Source organism: Zea mays, chromosome 1 (assembly GCF_902167145.1).
Source record: "Zea mays cultivar B73 chromosome 1, Zm-B73-REFERENCE-NAM-5.0, whole genome shotgun sequence".
Lineage (NCBI taxonomy): Eukaryota > Viridiplantae > Streptophyta > Magnoliopsida > Poales > Poaceae > Zea > Zea mays.
Genome location: NC_050096.1, coordinates 232,529,455 through 232,537,265, shown reverse-complemented (window position 1 = coordinate 232,537,265; position 7,811 = coordinate 232,529,455). Strand labels below are relative to the sequence as shown.

Here is a 7,811-nt window from a genome sequence, read left to right as displayed (position 1 = left end):
TTCGGCCTCCTCTCCGTCACGGGTCACTCTAGCAGTTGAACGTACTCTGGCCATCAGGTGTTGAATCTCTTGCTGTTCTTACGAATGTTGATGATTTTTACAGTTTTGACGAAGCTCCTTCTTATGCCGAAGCTAAATCAAAATGATGCTTTGCTTGAGAATGCGATGAGAAAGCTTCGGCTATGGTTAAATTTTTCAGCAGCACAACAGTGCAATGACAATGAATGCTGTGGTAACTTCACACCTACCCGTCTGTTTATATAGTGCTGCAGGTGTGAAGGTGAATCGTCAAGTCGCCCGCACCCGCTCAATAGTCACCCGCACCCACTGAACGGTGGACCACGACACGTGGGAGATGAATCGCTAGATCACGTGTACCCACCGCATGGTGGGGCCACCTCGCGCTCGGAATATTTTAATCGTTTCTCGGCAACGAGCTCAGGGAAGGTGTTTTTCGGACCTTCGGCATTCCGAAGCCCAGGACAATTTTTCACGGATCAAGCTCGTTACGAAAAACGATCTAGCACCGCGAAGGGGCTACTATTGGGGGTCAGCTTCATCGCCGAAGGTCCTGTAAGAAGAAATACCTTCGGAAGATCAACACATAAGCAACGCCAAAGCTACCATCCAGGGAGCTTCGGCATAGTGACACGCCTTGAGACGAAGGGTTGCACCGACTTAAAGATGAAAAGACCGATCGACCCATGATAATCTGTGTCATGATTGTAACCAGTTATAAAGGACATGAATGTAAATCCACATAGGCTGCGCCCTGTGCCTATAAATAGATGAACAGTAACCTCGTACTCACACTGATCTGTATTCACTTGTGCATCACGCTTGTGCTTTTGCCTTCTGTCAAGCTGAAGGTACAAATGTAACTCAATATTGTTTTCACTCATTTATAATCATATAATAAAAGATACATTATGATGTCATATAATTATCCATGTTATTTTTCCATGTTTCATATGCTTCGAATTTCATCCGAAGATCGTTATATCCTTAGAGAAATAATGCTTCAAAGGACGAAGGAAATTAACCATTAATCTATTTTTGTGTTGCCTTGTTCTTAATTCATAGCATTTGATAACAAGTCCCCAACAATACAGTAGTTATAAATTTTTTAATGGAAATACAAGCTACTCCTCTCTAGAGTACCTGGTTTTATTTTTTCTTGGCATGTGTCGTCAAGGTACTAAGCGACTTTGATGTTTCCAATATTGTACATGTTACACCATATATCAACATTTTAAAACTAGGAAATATGCACTGCATGCACAAATAAAAACCCACAGCCATGCACTGTATGCACAAACATGCATTGTATGCACAAATATCATAAGGCCATGTTCCAAATATCCTACATGCTACTTTACTATTCAAGGATGCATTTATGTAAATTGGTTATCTAATGATTTTGACACTTATGGCAGGAGCTTCAAAGTTTCCAAAGACATGAGTGAAAACTAAAAACAATAATACAACATGGACGGATGTAAACAATATGAAGATATTGCTGCTGACATGTTCTTGGATGGCAATATGAAGTTGATGCCACACAATATGTGCTCATGCTAAGTTGAACCCAAAATCATAAAGCTATGTTTTGTTACATGCTTAACCATGGACATACCTGATTTTGCGCTTTAGCCACATTCTACGAACATTGTGGTTCATTGTTGACATGAAAGCCTCTATTAATCTCGGACTCAAAGACCTCCATAGCATATGACTTCTCCTCATCTGTGAATCCAGCCATTGCTTCCATTTCCTTCATACACTTCCTCATGGAAAGTTCTTTAAGAGCATCAAGTGTCTTGTTAGTTTGGCTCTTTTTGAACTCCACATAGTCTTCGAGAGCTGCTCCAACATGGCTCTGTTTACGCTTTCTGCTTTTGCTACCTTCTCCCTCTCTTGCTTCATGAATAGCTGATATAGATTGAGCTTCACTTGTCATCTCTTGTCCATCCAAATCAAATGGATTTGTATTGAATGGATGGAGAGTCTGTTCCGACGTACTCCTAGCTAAAGGAACAACAAAAGTAGGAGCGGGAGGAATGCTAGGAGGAGGAGCAAGAGGAGGAACAATAGTAGGGGGAGCAAGATATCAACAGGTATAGGAGCATAAGGAGGCAATTGTTGTCTTGATGTGAAATTTAAGTCTCCCATAGCCACACTACCTACAAAAATGAACATATCTGGATAGGTATAATAACTCATAGCCTATTAGAAAAAAGTAGAAAAGAGGAAATGGACACACACTCACCTTCATAAAGTGCTTCTAAAGAGTAGAAAATAGGAAATGGCTTCTTGCGAAACCTTGCAACTTTTGGGTGAGCCCATTAAATGCAATAGGAAATGTAATTAGTTCTCAGCAACAAAAAAGATCATATTAAATAAGCAAAGACAAAATGTTATAAAAAGAAATTGCTTAGAGTAATCAACCTTGCCCAAACCTCAGGTTCAGCCAATATCATACATAGGGAGTCCTTCCAACCATTCACACTTTCCTTTCTTGAATCTCTTACTGCTTTATAGCTTGATTTAAGTTCTTTCTCCTTCTCTTGTAGTTGTTGTTTTGTGAAATGAGCCAAAGAGAACCTTTCATTAAACTTAGCAGTGATACATCTCCATCCCTCTGAATTCCATCCATTTTGACCCTTCAACTTTGGGTTATCTTTGTAGTCATGTAGTACATCGAATAAACCCTTCTCATATGTTGAGTTCCAGGCCGCCCTTGCAACTTCCTTTGACATGGCTATATTTTCCAATAAATATTCAAAGACATTAGTAATATAAAAAAGAGCATACAACATTACACTATGGACAATTGAATAAAGGCCAAAAAAGAGAAGAAATAGCAAGTGTACTGCATCGTATTATAACAATTTTGACTTGTGAACATTACAGGATACCTACAGATAAGACAACACACTTGTATAAGTAGATAAGACAGATAGTTGCATTACAACATTACAACAAGCTGCAAACATTGTTCCTGAATTAACAGTCATTATTGTATGTGGACTTAAGCTAATCAACTATTGTAGGTAGCCCACATCTGCAGTGCGATCTGATCTCTTAGTGTACTACCATCACTTGACTCTATGTCATTGGGATAATTGTTGTCTCCCTCAGGGACATCAACATATTGACTTGGAGATATATAAGCTGGTTGGTTGTCGAGCCATCCTTCATCACCATTTTGCCCTCTAATTATGTTGTGAAATGCAATGGCTGCAGCAGTGATCTTGATTTGATTTTCTATGGAATGGAATGTCCCTACTTTTAGAATCGGGAACCTTTTCTTAAGAAAACCAATGGCCCTCTCTATATGGTTGCGGAGAATTGCATGGCGATGATTGAACAACTCTTTGTAGTTTGCATAACCACTTTGTGATGAATGACGCCTCCTAAACATACTGAGATGGTATTGAACTCCTCTGTATGGTGCAATGTATGATGATGTATCTGCATAGCCACCATCTACCAGATAAAACTTTCCTTCTGGCACAATAAATCCTTTGCTAATAGTAGATTGAAGCACCCCTGCGTCTGATGCCGACCCTTCCCATCCACATGAGACAAATGTCAAATTGAGATCGAAGTCACAGACTACCATAACATTGTGTTAAAGAGTTCCTTTTCTATTTCTATATGGAGGGGCCCTGTCTTCTGTGGTAGTCATGGGTACATGTGTGTCGTCAATGGCACCAAGGCAATTCTGCATTAAAGGAACAAATATAAAATATGTTGAGGACATGTGCCAATTAGCATAGGATAATTGTGTGTTTGCAGTTGTAGCTCACCTGAAAAAGGGCATGAACCTAGAATCAGTTGCAATCCTAGCATGAGTTTGAACTGAGCTAGGAAGCTTCACAAATCATTGAGTTAGTATGGGAACTATCTCAAAAACTTCGAATATTTTTCGATGGATAGTCTCTCCACTGTGTTGAAAAGCCTTTTGTAGCATTTGGTTACTAGCATTGTGGGAGATCATATACATGAACATCCCAATCTGCTCCTCCATGCTAACTCTTCGCGTGTCACATAGTAAATTCTCTCTTCTAAGTGATGTGGCTTTGAATATTTCCATCTCCATTCAGAACTCAGATTTGCACCAACTCTCATGCCCTTTAAGAATTTCTTTAACCTTTTTAGCACCGGTGAGGGAGGATGTGTGGATGGGCCTTTTCTCTTCTGAGGGGTATGGGATTATAGCAGGGAGAATAACAAAAAATAGTTCATCATCGTCTTCTTCCTCCTCCAACAAAAACCGCCTAACATGCTCCTCCAAGAACCCATTATCTAGAAACATAAAAGTTAATCATGCACTTGTATAGCTGTGCTACCTACCTTATAACATACAAAATTGATGCAAATTAAGGATTATAGCTAGGAAGCTTCACAAATCGTTGAGTTAGTGTCCTTCCTGCTACAATTATAATCATAATCAAGAGATCATTCAGTCCCAAGGGATCCAATACTAGACTACTAGTCCAGACTTGTGGTCTTCCAGTAATGAAACATGTAATTGATTTACAGAGTACAAACGAAAACAATGAGTGCATCTAGCCATGATAATTAAAACTAATAAAAGTCAGTGACAGATGACAGAGTGCAGCAGTCCGGATCACTTCACCGAAACAAAAATTATAATTAGTGAGAGTGCTAGTTAAGCTGAAACATTCTCCAAAATGTAGTATGTAGGGGTATCCTGGGATGAACTGTAACACATTAGGCAGGCATCGGTTCCTGGTATGCATGAAAAACATGTAGCTATTTTAAGATCTATACTAGTTTGACTTGTCTACTTATTAAATGAATTCGTATTACAGGTTTTGCATCAGAAATCTCACAAAATTTTGGAGCAAATGACGAATAAGATTTGCCCTGTAAGCTATAAAAAACATCTTATTGCTTCAAAATGTACAATATTGCCCTATAAGCTGTAAATTCAGTGCCACCAGATGACTATGGTTCCAGCACTGAACATGCATACAGACTTACATACTGCTTGCTTACAAAATGAGTTCTTGCTTTCTTACAAGCTAATGATGGTGAAAAACGTGAGATAATTGTAATGTATGGAGTTATCAGTAAGGCATATGGAAAGTAATCTAAACCACTTATTGAAGAAGGTAACATGTACAATATTGGAAACATCAAAGTCGCTTAGTACCTTGACGACACATGCCAAGAAAAAATAAAATTAGGTACTCTAGAGAGGAGTAGCTTTTATTTCCAATAAAAAAAATTATAACTACTATATTTTTTGCCAAATTTTCTTAGCATGAGGTAACAAATCAGGTACTCTAAAGACGAAAGATTCTTCTAGAGGGATCAACTGTGTTTTTTAGCGGGTTGCATCTAAAATCGTAGCTTCCATGAGCTCGGGCATCAAATGGAAATGGGCTAGCACATCTCCAAAAGCATAGAGCATTAGGTAGGCGAAGAAAAAAGATGTGTAGGGAGAGATTGTGCGAGCTTACCCGTGACGGAGGGGACTAGATTTTGGCATGTCTACAGCTCAGGCAGTAGCAGCACTAGGCTGTAGATCGAGTGTAGGATTTGATTTCCTAGATCCACCCTAAACCCTAGATCAAGAAGCCACGGATGATGGCAACAGTTGAGTACCTCACGGCTAAGTGGTGGCGCAGTGGACGGCACAGTGGACGTCAGTGGAGCAGACGATAGCGGAGCGAACGCTGGCGGTACAGACGATGGAGCTCATGTCGCCTCTCCCTCGCTCGCAGTCTGGATAGGAAACTTGCCCAGCCTCTGGTGTTGAGGGAGTGTTCCTTGGGTGGATTGGCTGGATCCATCGAGGAGGGCGCTAGCTGGACCGGCGAGCTATCTTCCAAATGGGCCAAATTTTTTCCGCGAGGTCCATCTCCACGTGGGTTGTGTCCACGGGAAATAGCTAGATTCCCTCCTAGGAATTAGGCTCCCAAACCATCCCTCAAGGATTCTATCTCCCTCAATTCTCCCTTTGCTCCTAAACAAACCCTGAGTCGATGCAGAAGCGCGAGATGACCGATGCTGCATAGAGGTTAAAATGGATTAGGTATACTTGTCGGGTACCAGGTATAGATAGTGTAAATACCTGTTTTCTCAGATACCAATTCGGGATGGATACATGTAGTACCCGAATAATGCAGCTTCGGATTCAGGTCGGATACGAAATGATAGCTACCCGATAAGTACTCGGATATTTTGGTCGGATACGGGTATCGGTTTTTCCTTTTTCTGCATAATATTGTTAACATCATAACTTTTACGTATAGAATCATATGAAAATAAAGTTTATATGAAAATCATAGAGCTTGAAGAGATCTACAACTTTGTAGTACATCACATATTTGTTTGAACAAATCTTTAGGCCGAAATCAATCGCTCAGCCTTTTCGTACAGCGGCTTCTCAGAAAATCAGTTTTCTCAGATAAACGATTCTAACACTACAGGAAAACACTTAATTCCCGTCGGCCAGGAACCGACGAGAATAAGCCTTAAACCGACGGGAATAAGTAATTCCCGTCGGTTTAGGACTTATTCCCGTCGGTTGTCAGCCGACAGGTGTCAGATGTCGGGGATAAGGTTATTCCCGTCGGCCGCTGACGGGAATAATTAATCCCTGTCGGCTAGTTACTAGCCGACGAGAGTTATGGCTAATTCCCGTCGGCCAGGACAACCGATGAGAGTTATTAATTAATTCCCGTCGGCCCTACCTGGCCGACAGGAGTTATTAATTAATCCCCGTCAGCCCTACCTGGCCGATGGGAGTTACTGGGCCGACGGGAATTAATTGTTAATTCCCGTTGGTTTGACCATAGCCGACGGGAATTAACTGGACCGACGAGAATTGCCCTATACTGCTATAAAACCAGCACTAAATTAGGTGACTATTTCTGCACACATAACATATATCACACAGAACAGACACATTACAAACACATAATCAAATCACGCATTACAAACAAAACATCCACCAACATAGTTTACACAAACAATTCAAATAGAAGTACGACATAAGTTCAAGTGTTTTTTCCAATGGAAGATGTAAGTTCAAGTACGACATAGAGTCAATGAGTACGACATAGGATTGAAATATAAGTACGACATAAGTTCAAGTACGACATAGAGTCAACGAGTTAAGAAACATGTTCAAGTGTTTAGAGATAACCACCACTTGGGTGGTTAGAGCTTTGACCGCCGCCGCCACCACCACCAAGAGGAGGGAACGCGAAGAGGGAGTCAACAAATCCAGTCCCTGCTGCGGGATCAGACCCACTACCACCCGCTTCGGGCGTAACCTATGCAAGTTAGCAAATATCAACACGTTAAATGCAAATTTCAAAAAGTATACAACTGTATAAATTAATCGAGAGTTATCAAACGTACCCTATCTCCAGGTGCAGGTATATGTGTCGGAGGGGTGTTGAACTGTGGTGGCGGAGCTAGTGTGTTTGCAAACTGGCTCCATTGTGGTGGCGGTGGAATATTTGTTGCCATGCCCTGTTGCTGCATTAACTGTTAAACATATGTGTTACTATTGAAGATGTTGTGTTGAAATATAATAATTTAGAGTTCGGATTATGTGTACTCACTTGATACATCACTTGGTTATGTGCATTGCAAGCCTCCATAAATTCGCGTTGTTGTCTCATCTCTTCACGCATCCTCATAATCTCCAACTCTTGCTCGTTCGATCGACGAGAGCATGAGCTACGGGAAGACGAACCCGTCCTCTGAGATCTCACCGACGACGAGTCAATTAATCCGTCGAAGAGTGCTTATCTATAAGTGAT

General features: G+C 40.9%; 1 pseudogene; it reads right to left on the bottom strand.

Annotated features, from left to right (window-relative positions):
- Window positions 1–1,441: 1,441 nt before the first annotated feature.
- LOC103643402 (uncharacterized) lies at window positions 1,442–5,829 on the bottom strand (annotated as a pseudogene).
- Between the last annotated feature and the right edge of the window lie 1,982 nt (window positions 5,830–7,811).